Consider the following 27,172-nt stretch of genomic DNA (forward strand, 5'->3'; position numbering starts at 1 on the left):
ATCTACCTATTATCAAAAGACTGCGTAGGAAATTTTTTCAACTAAAAACAAGAAACTAAAATCACTACCACGTAAGTGAAAACACTAAAAAAGGAAAGATTATGGAAATGAGGACCCAAAAGAAATTTTACTGTAAAGACATTTTAAATTTATGATCTCTCTTTTCTAACAGCTCTTCTTCTGTTTTTTTGTTTGTTTGTTTGTTTGTTTGTTTGTTTGTTTTTGGAAATATCCAGATTATAATTAGAGTGGATAGAACCTTAGGCAGGTTTTAGGATCCCTATAGCCTGATAGTAATCTAGCATAACTGATAATCTAGACAAACAGTATGTATGGAGCATCTGGGAGGCTCAGTCAGTTAAGCCTCGGACTTCAGCTCAGGTCATGATCTCACAGTTTGTGAGTTCCAGCCCTACATCAGGCTCTGTGCTGACAGCTTAGAGCCTGGAGCTTGCTTCAGATTCTCTCTCTCTCTCTCTCTCTCTCTCTCTCTCTCTCTCTCTCTGTCTCTCTCTCTGTTCCTCCCCCACTCATGCTCTGTCTCTCTTTCCCCTTCAAAAATAAATAAAAACATTAGAGTAACAGTACGGAATGCACTAAAGATAGTATTATTCTTTAATCAAACATAGGAAAGAAGCTTTGTAGCAAGATGCAAAAAAAAATATTTTTGTCCTCAATGATGATTAAAATCTTCACATCATTCTTATCTCCCACCAATATTCAAGAAAGACAAAGCACTTTGTCCCCTTATACCTACTATGCAAAAACCTGGTGTTGCCTGCCATTTTGCAAAAGTACCAGGGAACCAGTTACAAGGGAGAGGGGTGTTACAGACCAGCTTATGAATAACAACTGATTTTACCTCCAAAGCAAGTACCAGCTGATTGATAGTAGCTGCCCAGAATGCTGTTCTCAAGGGAAGCACAGGCTTTACTGCAGTTCAGGACACAATTAACAATTGTGATTAATTGTGAGAAATTTTGATCTTATTATTCTAAATGCTACCCTGTTTAAGAAGTCTTCCCAGGGGAACCTGGCTGGGTCAGTCAGGTAAGTTTCTGACCCTGAGATTTCAGCTCAGGTCATGATCTCATGGTTCGTGAGTTCAAGCCCCACATTGGGCTCTGGCAGTGCAGATCCTGCTTGATATTTTCTCTCTCTCTCCTCCTCTCTCTGCCCCTCCCTTGCTCACACTGTCTCTGTCTCTCTGAAAATAAACAAATAAACTTAAATAATTTTTAAAGAAAGAAAGAAAGAAAGAAAGAAAGAAAGAAAGAAAGAAAGAAAGAAAGAAAGAAAGAAAGAAAAAGTCTTCCCAGGTCAGATTCTTCCAGAACACAAATACCTTGTAACTTGTATTGCAACAGCCACCCCTATAGAACCTGACATATAGAAGACATTCATAAATAATAAAATAAATACAAGTTTGAAGACGGTAACTTAAAGTCTGCATTTCCTCTTTTTCTACCTTGGAAATCATTCAAAACCAATGATGACAACAAGAAACAAAATCACTAATCCATTTTTTGTGGAAACGGGAAAAAGCAAAAACCCCAAAAGTCAAAATAGGTACACAATCTGTCAAAAACAGTGAAGACTGAACAGAAGTGTGACTGGGAAGAGGTCAAGAGAGAGAAAGTCAAGTTGGACAGAAAGAACATGGAAAACAAGCTTGGAAAGGAAAAGGGAGGTGAGGGGAGGGGAGAGGAGGGGAGGGGAGAGGAGGGGAGGGGAGGGGAGGGGAGGGGAGGGGAGGGGAGGGGAGGGGAAGGAGGTGAGGGAAGACAAGGGAAGGAAAGGGAAGGGAAGGCAAGGGAAGGGAGCATACCCTGAGGTATGAAACGCGCCTGGGATGACAAACTTCTTACTTGTGATGAGAGAAATGAGACGAACAAGTGACAGGAGAATCATACACAAGTCACAGTGGTAGGCACCCATCTGTTTCAGGGACAGAATGGGGAAAAAGGCTTTTCACTGATTATACAGCTATATCTATACCTATATCTATATCTATAGATATATAAATATATATCTATCTCATGGATACTCAGATCCTCTATCAATTGACTGGAAAGAAGTACAAACTCACATGCACAAAATCATCAACAATTATCTCAACTAACCTGAAACCGAGTTCTGGGCCTCCTCAGGATGAGTTTTGGGCAAATATATGAAAATGTTCAGGTATTTCAAAAATTGATAATCAAAAAGAACCGATCCAGGATCTATCTACTCAAACCCACCACAAGAAAATAAGATAGATAGAGAGAGAGACAGAGAGAGAGAGAGAGAAGGCCAGATAAAGAAAGAACAAAACGTGGGGGGGGGGGGGGAGTCACCATGGAGCAGCTGAAAATTTGACCATACTTACACAAGACTTTCTAAAATTAACAAAATATTACCATTTATAAAGAAAAAGTAAGGTCAAGATTCAAGAGCTAAGATGGAAAGGAGGGAAAACCGAAGGAAAGCAGAGAGAAAAGAAGCAACAGGTGATAAAGCATGAACTGACAAAGATCAGGAAAATAAAAATAGAAGAAAAAGTTAAACCATCACAGGAATGAAGGCAGAACTAGGAGAGTCAGAATGAAGAATATCAATAATTAAAGCAAAGGAGAACACAAATAGTATAGAAAAAATAAAAGCATGCAAAATAGAACATAAATGTAACAAAGTTTTGAAAAAAAAATAGGTTCACTTCCACCTAGAATGTAACGGTTGTAAAAAACCATCATTCCTTTGGAGGAAAAATGAGAAAATAGCAGATAAATGGGAGAAAACATAATTTCTTTCAAGTTACTGAAGATCTGTGAAACAAAGAAGTCTAGGTAAAGTCAATCACTAAAAGGAGCCAGCCTTCTGCAGGCGAGCAGAGATAAGTGTCACAGTCACCTCTGTGGAGGTATTTGCTGGGGCTGGGAGCATGGAGAAGTCCAGAAGGCGGCAGACCCGTGCAGACATGAGCAGAAACCACCCTATCTTTCAATAGCTATATGCTGTCTGGTGCAGTGGGACCAGAATCCCAATGAGCCCAAATCCAGGGCTGGGCTTTCCTGTTCACCAGTTTCCTTCCACCAGACCTTGGTGAGTAAATAGTGGTACGGGGACTTGTCTGGAAGACACAGAAGGATCTGACAGACTTGCACTGCTCAGATTGAAAAGAAATATTAAGGAATAATGGGGGAGAATTTCCCCAAAAAGATAAAGATGTTAACCACACAGTCAAGCTTAGCAAATCCTAAGCAGGATAAATGAAGGAATCCAGTCGTAGGTACATCAGAGTGAGCATTAAAAGTAAAAGGGAAATCTTATACACAACCAGGAAAAAAAATGCCACATAAAAATCAGAGCTAGGAGCACGTAGGTGGCTCAGTCGGTTAAGCGTCTGACTTCGGTTCAGGTCATGATCTCACAGTTCGTGAGTTCAAGTCCCGCATCAGGCTCTGTGCTGACAGCTCAGATCCTGGAGCCTGCTTTGGATTCTGTGTCTCCCTCTCTCTCTGCCCCTTGCCTGCTCACGCTCTGTCTGTCTGTCTCTCTCTCTCTGTCCCAAAAGTGGATAAACATTTTAAAAAATTTAAATCAGGGTTAAAAAAAAAAAAAAGAATTACAGCTGACTTCTCATCGAAATAATAGAAGCAATGGCAGAAGGAAGGTAGCTTTAAAATGCTGAAATGAGAAAACTATCAATTTTAAGTTGTAGTCAATGTATCCTTCAAAAATAGGCAAAGATAAAGACATTTTTAGATGAACAGACGTTAAGTGAATTTGTCCTCATCAGATTCATACTACAAAAAACACTAAAGGAAGTTCTTTGTGTTGAAGAGAAGTGATCCCAGATAGAAGTCCAGACCTACGGTAAGAAACTAAGGACATTACAAGGAATAAATATATGAGTAGATATAAAAGACTTACTTAGATATTTATAAAAATAATGTTGACCATTTGAACCACAAGCGGCATTTAAGTAAAGAAAGGAAAGATGAATTGTTTGATAAGCAGTTTGGGAACAGATGGTTAGTAACCTGGAAAAAAATTAAGTTGGCATTGTTTTTCATACCTTAGATTAACATAAATTTCAAATGGATGAAACATTATAATGAAACCATAGGGAACTGGAATGATCTCTGGAGAAAACATTTGTTAATCTGAGTATGGGGAAGAACTTTGTAATAGGACTTTAATGCCAGGAGCATAAAGTTTTAAAGTTTGATTCATTCACTCCCAAAATTCAAATTTTTATACTTGGTAAAGGCATAAAGTCAAAAGTCATCCAAGAAATTAGAGGGAAATTGCTTTTGTAAATCATATCACAGACCAAGGGGTAACCATGGTAAAAAATAAATAAATAAATGGTACGCTAGAAATCAATAAGACTAAAAGTCTAGTAGAGAAATAGGCAGAGTCCATGAAAGGCCATGAAAGGCCATTCACAGAGAAACACATGACAAGGTGCTCTACTTTAGATATGCTAAGAAGAATGCAAATTAAAAGTACACTGTAAGATCATTTTACACCAAAAGTGGTCACTGTATATTCATCTCAAAGACCCATGCCCTTTTGATAAGACTGTGTCAACAATGACTTTCACCCTTCCTTACAGAGGACACAGCCCTTCTAGATGGCACATTGGTCAGTGTTCATAAAAGTTACAAATAAATGTATTCTGCAATCCAGCAATTCCATTTCTACAAAATTTGACCTATAGAAACAATCAAGCAAGTACAGGTGTAGTCAATGAAATGCTGTTTGTAAAAGCAAAATGAAAAGAGACAACCCAAATGCCTGTCACTGAGGCACCAGATCCATTAATCATACTACATTCCTGTAAAAGGAAACTATAGCCGTAAAAACAAGGAAGCAGGGTGCCTGGGTGGCTCAGTACATTGAGCCTCCAACTCTTGATTTCAGTTCAGGTCATGATCTCATGGTTCATGGGATCCAGCCCCATGTCGGGCTCTGCACTGAGAGTGGTGCCTGCTTGGGATTCTCTCTCTCTCTCTCTCTCTCTCTCTCTCTGTCTCTCTCTCTCTCTCTCTCTCTGTCCTTACACCACTCAAGATCGCTTGCTCTCATTCTCTTTCTCTCTAAAATAAAAAAAAAAGGAGGAAGCAGTTTATGCACTGAAACAGAAAGTCTTGAACTTTATAAGCTAGATTGTTAAGCAGAAAAAATTTAAAATGCAAAACAGTGTGCATTACAGAACAACTTTAAGAAAAAGAAAGGAAAGAAAAATATTTTTACTTGAATATGCATAAATATCTGGAAGGATTCACCAGACTGATAACATTGAAAGCCCTTACAAGGGGTGGAGAGTACAGACCATAGAAGGGAAGATTGAATGAGAAGAGAGTCTTTTTATTTCATATCCTTTCATACTTTTTGATTTTTTTAAGCAAAAACTATTCAAACCCTATTCAAACCCTATATAAAAACAATACAAGTTTAAAAAATACACATACTATCTTGGTCATGTTGAATTTGGTTCTAAGAGTGAAAAAAGAAAGGACTGTTGAAAAGAAAGAGGGAATCTTTCCAGTCCCTTTCCTTTCCCTTTTGTGGAAAATAAATCCAAACCTTGTGGAAACTAGAAAATACACATCTCAGTTGTACACAACCTTTCAGCTCTAGATTCTTAGCCTGTCTCACAGACTCTGTCTACACCTCAAGTACATGTATGCCCAGGAGACAAACCCTAACCGCTCTGGCACACCCGTGGACACGGATGGATGGCATCACAAAACCACCAGTGCAATGAGTAGGGCTCATTATTCCCCAAAAAGGAACAAATAGTGGGTGTCTGGAAACAAAAAAGACAGAAATAAGTTAAGCTGGCAGTGGGAGAATTTAGTATAGACCCTAACGTTATTTTCCCCTGTCTCCACTGTGGGCAAAGATCATAAGATACAATTAGAAGATACCAGATAACTAAACCATAAGTTTTACGTCTCCGTGTATCAGTTATCTATTGTTATAACATTACCACACACTTAGCATCTTCAACTAGCACACATTTGTCATCTCAGAGTTTGTGAGTTGGAAGTCCAGGCATTGCTTTGTTGAATTCTCTGCAAAAAAATGTTGGCCAGGACGGGTTCTCATCTGAGGTTCTCCTGGGGAAAGGTCCACTTCCAAGCTTGGATGGTAATTAGCAATATTCTGTTCCTTGCAGACTGCCAAACTGAAGGTCTCGGTGTCTTGCTGGCCAGAGATCACCCTCAGTTCTTTGCCACATGGCTGTCTCCACAGGGAAGTCTACAAGATGGAAGCTTGCTCTTCAAGGCCAACAAGGAAGAGAACATCTCCTCAGAGACTGGAAGTTATATTATCTAATGTAATCCCATATACAATCCCATACATCCTGACCCCTTTTCCATATTCTATCAGCTGGAAGCAAGTCACAGGTTCCTTCCTCCCTCAAGAGGAAGGGACCACACAAAGCAGATAATGCCAGGAGGCAGAGACCCTGGTGGCCTCTTTACAATCTGTCCACCACATCCAGCACCACAAGAGATTAAAAGAATTAATATTCTCTGAGCCAAAATTTTACCACTGATATTCAAGTAGTTATCTGACTTCTCTGTGTAAATATTCATCTCCCACTGCTTGGTCTCTACAGCTAATTTATAAGTACTCTCTGGGCAGGGATGATTTGAGGCCTATTGTTTGGTGGCTGAGTTTTTTGTTGGTAATTCATACCCCATTTCTATTCCACCCCCTACTAGTTCAGTTAAGTGTCTGAAAACTCTTAGTGGAACGCATTTCTTTACTATCAGTGTCTCTATTTGAGAGGTGGCACTGTGCTGACAGCTCGGAGCCTGGAGCCTGCTTCAGATCCTGTGTCTCCCTCTCTCTCTGCCCCTCTCCCGCTCTTGTTCTGTCTCTCCCTCTCTCTTTCAAAAGTAAAATAAACATTTATTTTAATTTAAAAAGAAAGAGATCTGGGTATTATATTAAAGAAGTGCCTTGGGAAAAAGTTGCTGCAAGGCAGAGAGTAGGTAAAAGGCAGCCCTGTACTTCAAATCAAGGAGGCTATATTTAAAGGGGTCAGGGGCAGTTCTTCTATCACACTGCTAATTCCAACATCTTATTAATCTCATCTCCAGAGTTATTTCCAGGAGTAGAAAGTGAAAAAGCTTTTGAATTGACTGTTTCCATTGGCCAACTGAGAAGCCTCCTTTAAGAACCGTTTTTAATATTGCATTTGTTCTTAAGAACTTTTAGGAATTCTAAATTTAACTCCATCAAGAAAATGTCTGAGAATGCGACTCCTCCCTCTAAGAAAATTATTTCCAGTTTTCTCTTATGGAAACACGACATTCCAAATGTTTCCATCAGTGTTGTTTTTTTTTGTTTTTTTTGTTTTTGTTTTTTGGTTTTTTTTGTTGTTGTTTTTTAATTTATTTTTGGGACAGAGAGAGACAGAGCATGAACGGGGGAGGGGCAGAGAGAGAGGGAGACACAGAATCGGAAACAGGCTCCAGGCTCCGAGCCATCAGCCCAGAGCCCGACGCGGGGCTCGAACTCATGGACCGCGAGATCGTGACCTGGCTGAAGTCGGACGCCTAACCGACTGCGCCACCCAGGCGCCCCTAGTGTTGTTTGTTTTTAATAGAGCAAAATTCACAGTATTCTTTTCCACTCGACTGTGAGCAAAACAATAGCAGTAACGTCAATAAATCCCATTTCTAAAGCAGTATCCTTACATATTGGTTGGCTCTTGTAAGAGGCCTTATACAGCAAAAGAAACTGCTGGCTTTTAGTTTCCTACATGTGCTTTTTACTTCTCGTTCTCAAAGCCCTTTACATGAAGATTTATTTACCCATATGAGAACTTACATCTAAAAAAATTACTGAACTCAAACATGCATTCTTGAGGCACTTTGCACTGTAAATAAAACACTGAGCATCTAGGACAGAAGCAGAGAGAGAAAAAGAGATAGAAACAATTGTTCAACCCATCTTGTTTCTTAATGACCATTTCTCCTCCTCATTTTCTTTCCCTTCTTTATTTCCCAACCCTTGAAAAGTATTCCTTTGTACCTTCTCCATCGCTATTTCTAAATTAGCTTTTTAAATTATTTTTATCATGAAGCAGGGCTGAACATACTAACATAAAAAAATGTTCACAATAGAGTAAGTAAGGGGAACAAAAATCAGAACAGTTATAGTAGGAGTCCAATTTTTGTGTTTATATATACATAATCAGTTACAGTAAATACATGTTTTTTTCTGGCATTCAAGTCTATTTAATCTGTTAATATATGTTAATAGACTTACGATGGGAGAGAAAATAGATTAAAATGCTAGAAAGATATCTACCAAATTTTTAATACAGTGATGTGGGGGAATGACAATTGGAAAATGGGACTCAGTTGATAGGTATGAATTTCCTTGCTTTTAAAAAATGTCAGTTACAAAGAAAAAGGTTAACGCTTTCAAATTGCGTCTATTTGCACAATATTCAGTTATGCCCAAAGCTGCCCATTCTTGTTGTGCCTATTACTGATACGCTGCAGGATTTTGAAAAGGATGGAACTTGGCGGTGACTGTTTCCCCTGCTATTACCACAAATGTCATTATCTCAAAAACAGACGTGCTACCTACAATGCAGACCTACACGCATGCACCTTGCCCTGGGACCTTGCCCGACGTGTCCTGTCTGCACTCCATGGCACCTGTCCCCACAGAACCTCCTCCCAGCGTTCCAGCCACTGCCCTAAGAGCAGAGCAGAGCACCTGCCTGCAACTGTCAGGTTTGGGAAGTTAGTCAATGCTTCCCCTGGGAAAGCTCATCACTGTTTTCAAAAGCCCAGTTATAGGGGCGCCTGGGTGGCGCAGTCGGTTAAGCGTCCGACTTCAGCCAGGTCACGATCTCGCTGTCCGTGAGTTCGAGCCCCGCGTCAGGCTCTGGGCTGATGGCTCAGAGCCTGGAGCCTGTTTCCGATTCTGTGTCTCCCTCTCTCTCTGCCCCTCCCCCGTTCATGCTATGTCTCTCTCTGTCCCAAAAATAAATTAAAAATGTTGAAAAAATAAAAAAAATTTAAAAAAAACAAAAGCCCAGTTATAGGGGAGCCTGGGTGGCTCGGTCGGTTAAGCGTCCGACTTCAGCTTAGGTCATGATCTCACAGTCCGTGGGTTCGAGCCCCGCGTCGAGCTCTGTGCTGACAGCTCAGAGCCTGGAGCCTGTTTCAGATTCTGTGTCTCCCTCTCCCTGTGACCTCCCCCGTTCATGCTCTGTCTCTGTCTCAAAAATAAATAAACATAAAAAAAAAAAAAGCCCAGTTATAAAAGAAATCACCACACAAATGGGAACCCAGAGAATAATCTCAAAAACAATAATAAAGCCATAAAACCTCATACTTAGCACATTATACTTGCCCATTTCTTTTTTGATTCTCACAATAATTCTGTGAGCTAAGAGAGGCAAGGGCTTACAGAGAGTCCCCGCTTTTTGCTGCTTTGCACTTTGCCCATGTGGTCACCCAACTCCACCAAAAATCCTTACACTTTGTGTTTTGCTGATTCATTTGCTTAATCATCACCTCACCTGCAATCTCCAAAAAAGCTCCAGACCTTGTATCCAGGGAACACAGCTGAAATAAGCATTTTTCTTCTCCTGGGAAGAAACACTGTAGAGAAGAGCCTGACAGCTAGAGTCAGAAAGACTTCTGATCTAATCTTGGTTCTGCTACTTAGTAGCTCATGCAGTCTTGGTCACATTGCTTCACCCACTAACCCTCAATTTTCCCATCCATAAAACAGGGATCATAATTCCTACTTAACAGGGCTGTTGTAAGGATTAGATGAGAACCTGGGATGAAGCAGCTGGCTTTAAGGAACCTCACTAAGCATCTGGACCTTGGCAAAATCCTTTCCCGGGCCCCATCTGCTGGCGATAAAGAGTAAAGTCATGGCTACAATGAAGGAAAACAGTTTTCACCAGGTAGCTGTTCTTGGACTCACATGAGTTACAGAACCTCGTAACATTGAAAAGCAGGAATCGACCGTATCAATGTCTCTGTGTGGTAGTAAAAGAAACCAAAGGATGCAAGGCAGAGTCACTCAGCTCGCTGGGAAGAGAACTGCAGACTCAGAGTCCACAGAAGCCAAACCGAACAGGTCTGTGGGTAGAAGGAAGGGAAGACAGGCTTCCAAGTCTGCCTCCACTGCTGTTCTCGGGGAAATCTCTTCCCCTCCTCAGAACCCTTGGCTCCTTTCTACGCCTGTTCCATACTGACAGATACACATATTTTTGTGTTTTACAAACTTTGCGAAAGGCTTGCAGTAAGGATGCTATACATTGCTGATACATAAGCATTTACATTGATGAGTGGACATCCACAGTCTGGAAAGTTCTTCAGCAAACTGACACCAGCAGCTTCTCCCTAAGAGCCTCTTTCTGGAGACGCCAGCTTCCCACCACAGAGCTCAGACTCCTTTCCCCCTTAAGTCTCTATTAATAATCTCCAATTCCTTTACGATTTTTCAGAAAATGCCAATTGCCACTTGCTCCTAAGCCCTGGACCTGTATTTGCACCAGCACATCCATTAATAAGGCCCATTCACATCAAGGCCCATCCTTCTGGGTCTCACCCTTCAGACACACCAACTTTCAGAGACGACAGCTTCACTTCTGTCTGTCCATACCCAAAATCTCTGTAAATAAAAGGGCACAGTATAGATATTTACAGAAGGACCAACCCTCCCCCACAGTCTCTCCCTAAACTCGCAAGTAAACCTGAGAAAGCAGAGGCTGTTACAGTTACATCTTTAACATTGCATTTTTTGTTCATCCCACTACTCAAAGAGACAAGACAGACTGAGGCTGATTACTTTTGAATATTAAAGAGTGAAGAGAAGTCAAAAATGACATATCCCTAAACTCAGGAAATTGGAAGGAGAAGGTGTCGAGATGCAGGATGGACTCTTTGGTTTGGGAAGCTCGGGGTCAGAAGTCCCCGGCGTTGAGCACACGGACGTGTCCAGTTGTGCGCAGGACATGTGGGCACAGAGTAGAGGGAAGAGGTCAGCGCTGGAGCTTAGGTGACACACAGCTCCCAAGATGACATAAGAAAGATGACTAAACAAGACAGGAAGCTGTGCTCCTCCAAGAGAAAGGGGTGCAAGGAAGCAAGGAAAGAACAAAGCTCAAGCCTCAGGCGTTGCCTACAGTTAGCAGTTGCTGGGGAAAAGAAAGAACAATGACACAGAAGAACCCTGAGCATCTTAGAGACTGGAAGAGCCTCCAAAGAGAATCAAAACAATGTGCTGTCACAAAAGCCACAGCGACAGAGAACTTCAAGGGAGAGTGGGAAGTAGGATCAGAGGCTCCAGGTAGTTCAAAGATAATTGCTTCACAGGGTCTGAAAAAGGGCAGGAATCTCTTACCACTTCAGTTCTGCAGTGTGTTGGGAATAAAATTCAAGTTTCAAGTTGGTAGTAGCATGAGCAACTTTATCTAACATTTACTGAGCACTCAAGCTATGCCCAGGTTGCCAGATGAAATACTGGATGCTCATTTAAATTGGAATGGTAGGTAAATAATGAGTAACTCTTAGTGTATCTTCCATTTCACATAAATAACTTTTTAGTATAGGTATGTCCAACTGCACATAAAAAATCTGAAATTCAAATTTAACTGGGCATCCTGTATTTTTAAATCTAGCAATCCTGCATATACAAGGCACTACCTGAAGCATTTTATATACCTAACCCATTTAATGCTTCTAACATCCAGTTCATTTAGGAGGTCTGTTGCATTTTGTTCCTCTCTCCCCTGAGAAAGCCATAAAGGTTCTATACTGACAATAGAGAATAAGTCTAATTTTGCATATTTGCATTGATTAATAGAGCTATTTATTAAGGCATATCTGTGCCAGGAATACAACAAGGAAAAAAACACACTATATCCTCCCTTATGGAGTTTATTATGTAGTCTTTCTCTCCTTTTTTTTAATGTTTATTTTTGAGAGAGAGACAGAGTGTGAGCGGGGGAGGGGCAGAGAGAGAGAGGGAGACACAGAATCTGAGGTAGGCTCCAGGCTCTGAGCTGTCAGCACAGAGCCCAACACGGGGCTCGAACTCATGAACTGCGAGATCATGACCTGAGCAGAAGTCAGACACTCAACATGGGGCGCCTGGGTGGCGCAGTCGGTTAAGCGTCTGACTTCAGCTCAGGTCACGATCTCGCGGTCCGTGAGTTCGAGCCCCGCGTCGGGCTCTGTGCTGACAGCTCGGAGCCTGTTTCCAATTCTGTGTCTCCCTCTCTCTCTGCCCCTCCCCCGTTCATGCTCTGTCTCTCTCTGTCCCAAAAATAAATAAAAAACGTTGAAAAAAAAATTAAAAAAAAAAAAAAAGAAGTCAGACACTCAACAGAGACTGAGCCACCCAGGCTCTGTAGTCTTCCTCTCTTAACCCCTCACGAAAAGGAAGCCAGTATGATCACACTGTGTGTATGCGTGTGTGTGTGTGTGTGTGTGTGTGTGTGTGTGTGTCTAGGAGCTTTAAAGGCACTCACAAAAATCTAAAATGAAATGCTGACTGTCTAGCACCATACCATGTAAATGACCAGCACTGGCAAGAGTATTAGGAACATGCAAATCGTCTTTTATTCCATATGCATAATTGTCTAGAAGGCAGAGGTAGATTAAAGAATAAAGAATGGGTATTTCCATAATACCTTAAAGGTATAAAGCAAAAAAAAGCAATGTTGAATATAATTCATCTGATTCAGTGATCTTATATATTAAAAAGTCTTGAATTTCAGGGGTGCCTGGGTGGCTCAGTCAGTTAAGCATCTGACTTCAGCTCAGGTCATTATCTCACAGTTCATGAGTTTGAGCCCTGCATGGGCTCTGTGCTGACAGCTCAGAGCCTGGAACCTGCTTCGGAATCTGTGTCTCCCTCTCTCTCTGCCCCTCCCCTGCTCATGCTCTCTCTCTCTCTCTCTCTCTCTCTCTCTCTCTCTCTCTCTCTCCAAAACAAATAAATAAACATTTTTTTAAAGTCCCGCATTTCACCCTACACAAGTAAGGCAAACATAGGTCCCTGAACTGGTACAACAAAATTGGTTTGAGAACTGCTGAACCCATTAGAACTTCTAGTTCACTGCCTTAATAAGCTACAATGTTAACAGAAATCTCAAAATTTACATCATGACCTGTTTAAGCAGTGGACTCTAACATACATTTTCATATAACTTTTATCAAAGAGTCAATTCTTGATTATAGAGGTGCTTAGGAATATAGCAAAAGGAGTCTGAAATTAAGTATAAAACAACCTAAGAGAGTTTTCCTACATCATTACTTACTAACATTCTATGATTTCTCTTTGAGCCTAAATTTTCTTATCTGTAATGATCTTTGCCTATTACAAAGGGTCATTGTGCAAGCTTGTGTCCATAAAAGTGTTCCATAAATTATAAATACTATACAAGTGGAAGGAGACCTCATTATTATTAATTATGGCAAGAATAGAAGGAAATATGGTTCGTGGAACACAAATTTGATTAATATGATTTTGGAATCCACCTGATGCAAACTAATTTTGCATTTAACAATATGAATTTTCAAAAGCATAGTATATAGTACAAAGCATTTTTGTCTCATTTTATCCACTAACTGTGTTAGTAATTGCCTCATATTAACAATGAGAGTCTTATGCTCCATGGTCTTTCCAAGGTCTGTTCATCTCTATGATAACTAAATCCACAATGACAGTAGGACAAATTGGCACCTAAGCATTGCTAGATGCTAGTGTGAAGTCAGCCTAGATTTAAATTTTTCTTGCAGAAGATGCACAAAGTAAATAATTCACACATGGACCATGAAATTAAAATTCTGAAATATCAACAGAAGGCAAAGGTTTGATTCCTTCTGTCTCAGATATCTTTCTCTAATAGAATTCAGCCTAATAATGAGTCCTTGCAAATATTTAGGAAGCCAAGTCCTATTGGGTATTGGCAAACAAAAGTCTTTGAGATCAAGGGGTTTAAATAGCCAAGAGTAGAGACAGTCAGAAATCTGAGTACATTGGGGTACCTGGGTCACTCAGTCAGTTAAGCTTCCAACTTTTGGTTTTGGCTCAGGTCATGGTATGTGAGTTCAAACCCCCAACATGGGGCTCTGCACTGACAACATAGAGTCTTCTTGGAATTCTCTCTGTCACGTTCTCTCTTCCCCTCGCCCTCTCCGAAAGAAAGAAAGAAAGAGAGAAAGAAAGAAAGAAAGAAAGAAAGAAAGAAAGAAAGAAAGAAAGAAAGATGCATGGAAGGGGAAGGAAGGAAGGAAGGAAGGAAGGAAGGAAGGAAGGAAGGAAGGAAGGAAGGAAAGGAAGGAAGGAAGGAAAGGAAGGAAGGAAGGAAGGAAGAAGAAAGAAAGATGCATTGAAGGGAGGAAGGAAAGAAAGAAAAACAGAAGGAAGGAAGGAAAGAAAGAGAAGAAGACGAAGAAGAAGATGAAGAAGAAGAAGAAGAAGAAGAAGAAGAAGAAGAAGAAGAAGAAGAAGAAAGAAAGAAAGAAAGAAAGAAAGAAAGAAAGAAAGAAAGAAAGAAAGAAAGAAAGAAAAGAATAAAGAAAAGAAAAGAAAGAAGAAAGAAAACTCAGTACATTATGGGACATGTTTTTATGGTACAATATTATGGGTATTACCATGAGGATGAAGTAATTATACAGAGATAATTCCACATCAGAGGAGCCAAGGAGCCACATCAGGAAACCAAGCTTTAGCAGGTCAAGGAATGGGTCCCAGAACAAGTGACATCCAAGAGGGGAGAGGATAAGTAAAAGAGTTAACCACACATGAGTGGGATGGGATAACATTTGGAACCAGTGAGTGTGTCCAGAGCAGAAAGCATAAAATAAATAAAAGAAGTATGCACTTGATAAAATATGGTAGAACTTGGGAGACCATGAGGGCGAGATAACAGTCCAGATTGGACAGCTAAGGAGGAAGAGAAAGAAACAGTATAAACCAATCCAGGAGAGTTACAATTAATGTTGAGGGCAAAAGTTGACCTTGCCACATTTTAGCCAGAATAAATATTACTGTTACTAGTATGGAGAGTAGAGAATGAGTTAGACTCTAAATTTTTTTTATGTAAAAAATATTTTTTAATGTTTTATTTATTTTTGAGACAGAGAGACAGAGCGTGAGCAGGGGAGGCTCAGAGAGAGAGCAAGACACAGAATCCGAAGCAGGCTCCAGGCTCTGAGCTGTCAGCACAGAGCCCAACGCGGGGCTCAAACTCACAAACCGCGAGATCATGACCTAAGCTGAAGTCGGAGACTTAACCGACAGAGCCACCCAGGCGCCCCTGGACTCTAAATTTTTAAAGAAATTAAAACTAGATGAATGGATTTGAAGCACAGGTGAGGTAATTGTAAGAAAGAGAAAGGAGTCAGGTGAAATAAGAGATTTCTTGCTTGCAAGATCTGGTATATGATGGCTTGTTAATTAAGAGAGGAGACTAGTCAGTTTTAACTAGTTTAGACCATGGCAACAAACAACCTCAAAGTATTAATGTGCTATGGGAACAATTTATTCTATGTTTGCATTACATGTCATTGGCTATAGGTCAACTGCCACAAATTTTCTCATTTGAGGACCCAACCTGAAAAAGACCCAGTCTGAAACATGCTGCTCTTCAAAGAGAAAGAAAGAACAAGATAGACTCAGGAAGCAAGTATTAACATAAACATCATCAACTCATACACCATTGGCCAAAGCGAGTCACAAGGCCAAGCCCAATGTCTTCAAAGAAGACAACACACATTTTCTGTGTCCAAATGATTCAGTCTAGCATAATCACCTTTCTGGTCACAACTATTTGCATACCTCTTTTATTCACACAAAATGAATGAGACTATAAATGTCTTCTCCAACCAGCCTGGAAATCCAGATCCTGTTCTAGTCTCTATACCAGATTTAAGCCCTCCCGACTCAAGACACCTATAAATAACAACAAAATGAAATAGAAAATATCTTCTCTACACACATCCAACATACAATGGTAAATGGGGACAGGATAATGATGATAGATATTCCTATTTAACAAAGAGAATAACTGGAAGGCACAGCAGTCATTGGTTGATAGCAATGCTGAAGCCTTATGGGACTAATGTTTCGATAAATCTGTATCTTGGGGAATAGACATATTCTTGTTTAAGGCCAGGTTTCGTTATTTGGGATTAGCTCCCCAACCTAAGTTTTCCCATAGTCCTTGGTTACTCCTCAGAGGTCCTCCCTTTTCCAATATCCTCCTTGGCCATATATGAAGAAGGTGTAGAATATGCAGCTCTTTGGGGCTGGGCAGCTTTCTCAGTCTACCCACTGCCAGAAATAGCTTTGGGAGTTACAGCTGCTTTTAATCCAGGCTGGCAACTCTTTTGGCATCAACAGTCATTTAAAAACTTTTTATTACTGTGTTATAATCAGCTTCCTGTGCCATTAATCACACCACCATTATTTTTGTGATACACATCTTTCTACATTCACAACTGGTAGTTTTAGTTTATCAGGATTCTACTAGACCAGTCCCTTAATCTTTGTCCACGAGCAGATTTTATAAAACTAAAAGAATATACTGTCCCCTGCAGTACACTCTGTCCATGTGGAGGTTTTAACAATAGATAACATGGCACACTCTTGATCTGGTCTTTGTCCCAAGGCTGAACCCCAATGAGCCCTGATTGCTCACAGCATTTCTGTGTCTCCTCTTTTTTAACTAGTTGGAGAAAAAACACAACTTCACCTCTCCACCATTCAAGTCCTAGAATTTCTCGATTCCTTCTGTTCTCTTCCATCCCTTCTTGCAAACTTCCTGGTTCTTTTCTAAGATCCTTTCTTTCCAGTAGAATCTTGGCCAGAGGAAGCTAAAAAGAACCAAGGTGCATAAGTGACATTCTGTTCCTAACCTGTCCACTTAAAACCACATGCACATCAGGCACATTACCTGCTTGTATGTTATCACAACATTTTTATCAAATAATTTTCCACTGAAGAACACAGGCTTCCATCTTTTGGGCCTCCAGTGGGTTTCCTCGCTGCCCACTTCATGATCCCAGAGTCAATTCCACATCTTTTATTTGTTTAGCTGAATCCCACTTCTAGTGACCAAATTTGGTGTTTGCATTTTCCCACGTATTGAAGTTAAACCATGTTTTTTTCAGAGCTGATTGTCATCCATATATCCTCTGTGGGGTGAATGGTCTTTTCAAGTCTTTAGCCCATTTTCTTTAATTGTGTGTTACTTTCTTATTTCTGGGTTTTAAGACTCTTTATATATTCTACATCTGAGTTCCTTACCAGACATGTGATTCACAAATATTTTCTCCCAGTTTGAGCTTGAGTTTTCATCTTAACAATGTATTTCCCAGAACAAAATACTTTAATTTTAATGAAATTCAATTCAGCACAATCTCTTACAGATTGTGCTTTTGGTCCCCTAACTAAGAATTCTTTGCCCAATCTCAGATTACAAAGATTTTCTCCTATATTTTCTTTTGGAATTAAAATAAAAATAAAACCATTATAGTTTTACATTTTGTGTTTAGACCTGTGGTCCATTTTAAGTTAATTTTTGTATAATATCGGAGGTATAGGTCAAAGTTCTCTCTCGATTTGTGCGTGTGTGTGTGTGTGTGTGTGTGTGTGTGTTTGCTTATGAATATCCAGTTGTTCCAATACCATTTGTTGACAACAACTATTCTTTTGCCATTGAATTGTCTTTGTACCACTGTCAAAACAAAAACAAGAAACCCAATGAGTCATATTTGCGTGGGTCTATTTCTGAACTCTTCTGTATGCACTGACCTTTGTGTCTGCCCTGTTGTCAATATCACTCCATCTTGATTGCTGTAGCTTTATATTAAGACTTAATATTGAGTATTATGGGGGTGCCTGGATGGCTCAGTCAGTTGATTGTCTGCCTTTGCCTCAGGTCGTAATCTCACGGTTCGTGAGTTCGAGCCCCAAGCGGGGCTCTGTGCTGACAGCTCAGAGCCTGGAGCCTGCTTCAGATTCTGTGTCTTTGTCTCTTTCTGCCCCTCCCGTGCTCGCTCTCTCTCTCTCTCTCTCTCAAAAATAAACATTAAATTAAAAAAAAATATTGAGTACTATGGGGGCTCTTGGGTGGCTCAGTCGGTTGAGCATCCGACTTCAGCTCAGGTCATGATTTCACAGTCTGTGAGTTCAAACCCCACATCTGGCTCACTGCTGTCAGGGTGGAGCCTGCTTTGGATTCTCTGTCCCCCAACCTGCCCCATTCTCTCTGCCCCTCCCCCAACATATTCTCTCAAAAATAAATATACCTTAAAAATTTTTTTTAATAAATAAAATAGTAAAAAAAATATGGAGTACTGCAATTTCTCCAACTTTATCCGTTTTAAAATAGATCTGGCTATTCAGATTCCATTTATTTTTCATAAAATGTTGGAATCACCCACTGATCAAAAATCTATATCCATGAGACAATACTAATAATGAAAGATCAGCTTGGAAAAATGTGAATGTATGTTGAAACTTGCAATCCATTTACATGGTAAGTCTCTTCAGTTCTTTAGATCTTTTATTTCTTTCCTCACTCTTTTGTAGTTTTTAGCAAACAGGTCCCTCCCTTTTTTTTTTTATAACTATTGTAAATGGCATCCTTGGCAAATTTTGGTTTCAAGGTTTTCATTGCTTTTTTGTGAAGAAATGTACAGCTTTTTCATGTATTCACCTTGTATCCTACAATATTACTGAACTCACTTGTTAGTTCTAGGAATATTTTTGTAGATTCTTTGGGATATTCTACATAAGTAATCACCTTATCTGTGAATAGGGACAGTTTTACTCATTTATTTTCCAATCTGGATTGGGGTTTGGTGTGTCTGTTTCTTTGTTTTTCCTTATTTTGCTGGGTAGGACTTCTAGTAGGATGTTGAAGAAGCATGGTAAGGGTAGACATTCACCTGTGGGAAAGCACGAGGCTATCGCCATTAAGTATGATGTCAGTTGCGGGCTTCTCTTAGATGCTCTTTATCAGACTGAGGAAGTCCCTTCTATTCCTAGTAGGCTGAAAATTATTATGATGTGATGTTGAATTTTTTCAAGTTGCATTCCTTCAGCACTTGACATGAGCATGTGGTTTTTCTTTAGATGGTTAATATGGTGGATTATACTAACTGTATTATTTCCCAAAGTCCCTATGGGGAAAGTGCAGAGGATGGATTTTGGAACTTTTTTTCCTAATAATTTAAAGACATGAATTGCCATACAGCACAATTTTAGCTGCATCCTAGGAATTCTGATATGCTGTGTTTTCATTTTCATTCAATATGAAATATTTCTAATTTTTCTTGTGATTTCTTTTCTGACCTATGGGTTACTTGCCTGTTTACTCTTTGATTTATAAATATTTGGTGTTACACAGGTATTCCTCTGCTATTTAATGCTTTGTTTTATTGTGGTCAGAGAATATAATCTGTGTGATCTCAATCTGTTTAATTTTTTTTTAATTTTTTTTTATTTAATTTTTTTTTCAACGTTTTTTATTTATTTTTGGGACAGAGAGAGACAGAGCATGAACGGGGGAGGGGCAGAGAGAGAGGGAGACACAGAATCGGAAACAGGCTCCAGGCTCGGAGCCATCAGCCCAGAGCCTGACGCGGGGCTCGAACTCACGGACCGCAAGATCGTGACCTGGCTGAAGTCGGACGCTTAACCGACTGCGCCACCCAGGCGCCCCACAATCTGTTTAAATTTAATGAGACTTGTTTAATGACCCAGGAGATGGTCCATCTTGATCAATGTTCTGTGTGGGTCTGACAGGACTACGCAGTGCAGTTGTTGCTATAGCATTCTATGTAACTGTCACTTAGGCTGAGTGTACTGATTGTCCTGTGCAGGTCCTCCATATTCCTACTGGCTGTCTTTCTACTTGTTCTATCAGTTATTAAAAAGGATCACTGCCATCTTCAAATATAACCAGGAACTTATCCATGTTTCTTTCCACTTTCTCCGATAGTTTTTCTTCATATGTTGTGAAACCTGTAATTCAATTCTTGCTGTTTAGTGTGGTTATATTTTTTCAGACATTGAAGCTTTTATCATTATAAAACATCTCTATCTCTTGTAATATGCCTTATTCTAAAGTTTACATGGTCTGAACTTAATATATCCACTGTGGCTGTTTTATAACTAGCATTTGCATAGTATGTATTTTACAAACATTTTAATTTTTGTTTGTATCTTTTTTAAATGTTTTTTTAATTTATTTTTTAAGAGAGAGAGACACACACACAAACACACACACAGAGAGAGAGAGAGAGAGAGAGAGAGAGAGAGAGAGAGAGAGAGAGAATGAGCAGGGGAGGGGCAGAGAGAGGGAGACACAGAATCCGAAGCAGGCTCCAGGCTCCCAGCTGTCAGCACAGAGCCTGACATGGGGCTTGAACTCATGAACCGCGGGGTGGTGACCTGAGCAGAAGTCAGATGCTTAACTGACTGAGCCACCCAGATGTCCCTGTCCTTCTTTAGTTTGAACAAACTTCTTGTCTATACTGATAGTCACAGATGTCATCTCTGCAACAGAAACAGAGGTGGTGACATTTCAAGAACATTAAAAAAATATCACACCCATGTGCCTTTTTAAAACCAACTAAACTTCTATAAAATGTCTCTGGTTCTTTCAGAGTATGTGTTGTAAGGAGCAATGTAGGTGATGCTATAGTACTTTCTGTTTTTGCTTATAATGGCAACTACTAATTCTTTTTCTTGATAAGTTAGGTTGAGAAATTTTATTTAATGGCAACTGAAGGGCCATTTCCAACTGGGGAAATTCCTTTATATCTGTCTTCAACTTTTTTTGATAAAAAGTTGCACCAGTATTTTACCACCAGATGAAAAAAAGAGGAATATCACTTAAAAATTAATGTGTTTAGGGGCACCTGGGCGGGTCAGTTGGTTAAGCGTGCAACTTCGGCTCAGGTCATGATCTCACGGTTCGTGGGTTCAAGCCCTGTGTCAGTCTCTTTCCTGACAGCTCAGAGCCTGGAGCCTGCTTCAGATTCTGTGTCTCCCTCTCTCTCTCCCCTTTCCCCACTTGTGCTCTGATTCTCTCTCTCAAAAATAAATGAACATTTAAAAAATTAATGTATTTAAAGTCCAGAGAAAAATATGTATATATCAGGTTTTGTTTTGAATGAATCTTTTTCTCTGATCCTAATGTAAAGATCTTGCGCTATAACTTTTAAAGCCATACAAATAAGAGTGCTAAACTGTGGGCTTCAAAGTAGTGCGTTTAACCAGTATTACTTGGAAAATAAAACAGAAGAACAAGAAAGAGAAAGAAAGAAAGAAAGAAAGAAAGAAAGAAAGAAAGAAAGAAAGGAAGGAAGGAAGGAAGGAAGGAAGGAAGGAAGGAAGGAAGGAAGGAAGGAAGGAAGGAAGGAAGGAAGGAAGGAAGGAAGGAAGGAAAGAAAAAGACATTTTCATGAGGTTTACTATCTTCTGATTTGCATAGTCTTATACATTGTTGTAATTCTTTGTCCCTTTGAATGCAATGTGTCCTTTTCTCTTGCTATTTTTAAGATCTTCTTATTACAAATTTTTTTGAAATGTGTCCAGATGTGGTTTTAGTCATGTTTATCCTGCTTGAAGCTTGTTGAATTTCTTAGACCTGTAAGTTTACAGTGTTCGTCAAAATTGCAAGGATTTTTTATTATTTCTTCAAATATTTTTCATGTTCTTTTCTCTTGTATCATTTGTGGAGTCCAATAACATATATTTAGATTATTATCTAAGAGGTCACTGATATTCTGTTCATCTCTTTTGGTCTCTTTCTCTCTGTGCGCTTAATTTTGGGAAGTTTCTATTTCTGTCTTCAGGCTTACTGATGATTTGTTCTGAAGTGTCTTACCTGTTAAGTGGACACATTTTGTTCCCCAGAGTCTAATCTGTTGATTTTTCATTTTATTTGATGTCTGTGTGTGTGTATACCTTTACTATCCTTCCTCTATTCATGCTTTCCTTTAAATTCTTGAAAATGTTTATAATTTGTTTTAATATGCATGCTGCTAATTCTACTGTTCTGCATTATTTCTGAGTCTGTTCCTATTAACTGACTCTTCTTTTAGTATGTCCAGTGGTATTTTCATTAGATGCTAGACAATAAATTTTATGGTATTAGTTCATGGATTGTGTTGTTTTTATTTAAAGAGTTTGGGCTTCTCTGATAGGCAATCAAGTTATTTGCAGTTTAGTCTAAAGGGCTCAAGGATTGTTTTAAGCTTTGTGAAGGCAGTTATAGAGTATTCTTTAGGGGTAGATTATCCCCACTATTGAAGCAGGGCTCATCTGGGGTTTTTACTGAATGTGTGCAAACCGTCAACAAGGGCTCTTTCTTCTGGCTGGTGGAAAAAAATCAAATGATTCCATTCCTACAGGAGTTCTGGGTTCCATTCAGCTCACAATTTCCCAGTTACTCAATTTTCCAAATTCTTGGAGCTTTCATCTGATGGACCCATTTCCCCATATTCAGCAAAATATATAGAAATCCATCTTCAGATTTGTGGAGCTCTTTTCCTGTATAATTTCCTCCTTTCCAGAATTCTACTCTGCAACGTCCAGCTGCTTCAAAGTCCCTGACCCCTGATCTCCATCTTACCAACCCAGTAGACCATTATGAAACACTTGGAACGTCTCTCTCTGCTGTCTGGGGATGTGCCCCTGGGCACAAAGCCAGCATGGTCATCAGGCTCAACTCATTTGCTTCCCTTCAGAGATCATGATCCAATGAGTTCTGTTGTTTAATGTCTGAAAGAGTTGGTTCATAGATTTTGTCAAGGTTGCTAATTGTTTAAGACAGGAAATTAAATCCAGTCCCTTTACTCCTTCATGGGCAGAAACAGAAGCTGTCATACTGTTTTTTTATTCTGGAAAAGTATTACCCTGTTTTTCAAGAGACTAGAACAGTTGTTTTAAAATTCATGTTCAAATGGTTTGTCTAATCATCTCTTCATTACTACATTAAGATCACGTACCCTTGTCAGGAAAACTACAAAAGGATTCTGTGATCCTTCAGGATATATACCAGAAATATACCATAATATACCATAGTAAAGTAACTCATTGTTTATAACATATATTTAGATTTAAATACCTTGTAATTATTCATAATCGCAGGTTCAGACCCCATCTTTTTTCCTGATAAAATCTCTTTTTCCCAAAGAGTTAGGCATTTTCTGGTAATGACTCAACTCTATACAGTAGAAGAAATATACATATATTTTCTAGATGGTTACATATTGAATAGAAGAAAGATATTTACATATTTTTATATACAACATAATCCTAAAAATATCATTTATGCAGTACGATAAGTAGTACGTTTTAACATTTATTATACTAGAAACTGATTTTTGCTTTTTATACTTTCCCTATACAAAACCAAAAAAATATGGTTCATATTTTTATTTGACCCAGGTGATTTCTTTTCCCACTCTGATTCATAGCCCTTGACAGATAAGAGGTTCTCAACAGTCAGTGTATGCCCCATTTCCCATGGCAGTTTTCATTAAAAATTATAAATGAGGATACAAAGTCTCTTAAAAGCATCACTGAATAATGGAATCAGATAAATTGCTCAGAGATCAGTTGCTATGGTTTTTACACTGAAAAAGAGAAAATCATTTAACATAGTACTTGGTACAGCATTTTCCTTGACTAAACGCTGGTTCTCTTATGCACCCTCTTCTCTCTCTCTGAGCAGGAAGATACCCTAATGCCCCAGTGGCAAAATCAAAAACGCTTGATTCTGAGACCCATGTTCTGTTTCAACGCTAATCTTGCTTATAGCTAAGATTTAATACGAGGCTAGCCCAACACTGTTCTCTTTACCAGTTCTAACACTGGTTCCAAAAGCACACTTAATTCCCAGGGATACGCTGGAGACACTTCATGACACAGTGAACCCTGGCTGCATATTGCAGCTAACGATTCCAACTATGCAAATGAAGCTGTGACATCTGTAATTAGAAAGGATCTCACTGTCAATCATTTGACATGAATCAGCATCTTCACTGCACTTCAGGAAAGGCTTTTTAATGAACAAGGTCTAATAATTTTAAAGGCTTAATGAGCAATTACGCTAAACCAATGATAGCACTAAGAAGATTCCTCATCATTTATTGTTTTTTTCTCAGATGTGATTTCTAATTATAGCATGGGCAAGATCGTGATTGAGGTTCTACCCTTATCAAGACACCATCTCCATTACAAAATGAATCTACCCTTTACCTAATGTTATGTATTCTAACTAGTGGAAGGAGATAAAAGAGAACTGATATTTATTAAAGATCATTACGACAAAGACTCTCTTATATATTAACTCATCTAATATATATCCAAATAGCACTATATGATAGATATTATGTGCATTATTACGTTCACATTTTTAATATGAGGAAACATAGACTCAGATATATTCAGGAACGTCTCCAAAGATTAGAAAGATAAAGAGAGAAAGAATTTGAGTTGGACCCAGAATAACAGACTTTAAACCTAATACCCTTTCCACTGTATTACACTGCCTCTCTTTTATACCACTGTAGCTACAAATTGCCATTAATTTGGGATCCAAGAGTAGTAACTTAATTCCTATTCCTGTTTATGCATTTTGATTAAAAATTGATATATTAACATGCCTCTCATTTTTTAAAATTTTTATTTGAGGTAATTTTATCTGATTCCCACAGGAGATACTATGGCTTTATTCAGTCAGTAATACCTTGCATGTCTGATGTCAAGCTAATTTATAAATGGAAAGATTTGTAAATAGCTATCATTATACTTCTGTTTACACCTGCTTCTGTCTTCATTGCACCTATCACTTCTGCTCGATGCCTCAACAAATGGGGCAAAGATGGTTTTCCTGAGTCTCATTATACCTACCAGTGTCTTGTGATCCTCTGAAATCCCTACACTCACTTGTTTTTTCTTCCCATCAGGAAGCCATTTCATTAATTTGTCCTATGGGCAAAAAAGTTTTGTTTGCCTTAACACAATGGAAACATGTCCATGTGTATAATTAACAACATTAATGCCATTTTATCTGGGGGCTTAAGAGCAGAAATTAGTAGCAGTTTTCAGCTCAGAAGAGCCCATGTCTTTGTTTTTGTTTTGTTCTGGTTTTTGCTGTCTCTTGTCTATTTCGATCACAGTAGTATTAGTTAAGTGAATTGAATAAATCTGAGAGGGCCCTCATTTCTTCTTTTTAAAGTTTATTTATTTGAGAGAGAGAGAGAGAGAGAGAGAGAGAGAGAGAGAGAGAGAGAGAAAGCACCAGGTGGGGAGGGCAGAGAGAGAAGAGACATCGAGAATACCAAGCAGGCTCTGCACCCGCAGCATGGAGCCAGATGTGGGGCTCAAACCCATGAACCTTGAGATCATGACCTGAGCCAAACTCAGACACTTATCCAACTGGACCACCCATGTGCCCTGAACCCTCATTTCTTCTTGCCTTCTCACCTGGAAGGCTTGTATTATAAAACCAAACTACCAGGAATCCCAGAACACTTAATTACTGCTAGTGATGATTTACCAGAATCAGTATTTTAGAACCTATTTCTATCCTAACTGAAGTCTTCCAAACCACGGTCATCAGAGTAATAACCCTGTAAATAAAATTTTCATTGTTTATTCTGTCTTTGGGGGGAGCTTATGTAATGTCAATAAAATGACATCTGAGCCTGCAAGGCTATATAGAAATAACTGGGAAAAAAATACCAGAAGAGATTCATTTCCAAATGCATTCTTTTCCCCAGTGCCAAGCACAAATGTTATCAGTTGGGGAAATCTAATGTCTCCAGAGGACCAAGGTCACCAAATGTTGCGGGCTCTATGAAAAGCCTACCATTTTATTTCAAATTGACACATTGCCCCATCTAGTTCAAACTCCACAGCTCAAGTACAAGTACAGTTTAGTTTAGGTTCTTATTAAACTCGCTCAAAACACTTTAAAATGAAAGCTTCTGAAAGGAATTAGAAAATGTGCTCTGGAAATTAAAATAGTAAAATAAAAACAATGGATCTCGTATTTGCAACAAGTCTGAGAATCCAAAAAGAAAGTCTCTAAGGACAATATGCAACATTAACCACTGTGTTAACAGCTCCCCCATCAGTGACGACTAATTGAAAACTAGCCAATCCATATTTCTACTAAATGAATACATGGTATTATTGGAAGGCAGAAAGTTAAACTCTCTTCATCCAGCTCCGTATTAATAAAAGGAAGCTATTCCTTCACTATTTAAAAATGTGCCAAGATTTCATAAAGCCAAACTATACATGTTTAAAGACAGGGACTATTAGAAAGGAAACTTAGATCTTAGACCCTGGGTCCACAACAAGAAAGACAATGAAGACCTGAAGAAGAGCCCCTCACCTGATGTCTCTCTTGCCCTGCTTTCTCATCTTCTGTCCCTAGTTTATTGGTATGTGTCAGTTAATAGACAAACACTGTTAGAAACTAAAATTAATATAAAAGAAGACAAGACATGGTCCCTAATCTACTTTCTGAATTTTATAGTTTGCAGGTGAAAGAGAGAAGGAGAAAAAGCTAACATTTATCCCTAGCAAGAGGAAGTATTGTAGAGTAGTTAAGGATATCGGCTTCCAGTCCAGTCCACACTGGGTTCAAATCCCAATACTACCACTTACTGGCTCTATGACCTTGAGTAAAATACTTAACTGTGTCTCAGTTTCCTTACCTGTGTAATGGACTGATAACAGGATCCTTAGGGTAAGAGAAATAAACAAGTAAATACATTTATTAGCCCTCACTAAATATGAACTGTTGCCATTAGATATTCCACATCAACTACCATACTAAGTGCTTTTGAATACATTCACTTTTGACCTTTCCATCACCCATTGTAATAGTTACTCAATTACACAGATCAGAAAATTGGCACGCAGAGAATTCAAATTCATTGTCCAATGATAACCAGTAAGTGTTGTTGTGAAGACTGAGACTCAGACCTAATCGTAAAGCTTGTATTCTTTCCACAACATGTGCCTATCTGACTTATTTTTGAGGCATTTTACAAGATGCCAGCTTTGATACTTTTTAAAAGGGTCAGAGGAATCCAATCGATGATTCCATACTTAAAAAACAAAACAACAACAACAA

The sequence above is a fragment of the Neofelis nebulosa genome, chromosome 10 (genome assembly GCF_028018385.1).
Source record: "Neofelis nebulosa isolate mNeoNeb1 chromosome 10, mNeoNeb1.pri, whole genome shotgun sequence".
Classification (NCBI taxonomy): Eukaryota; Metazoa; Chordata; class Mammalia; order Carnivora; family Felidae; genus Neofelis; species Neofelis nebulosa.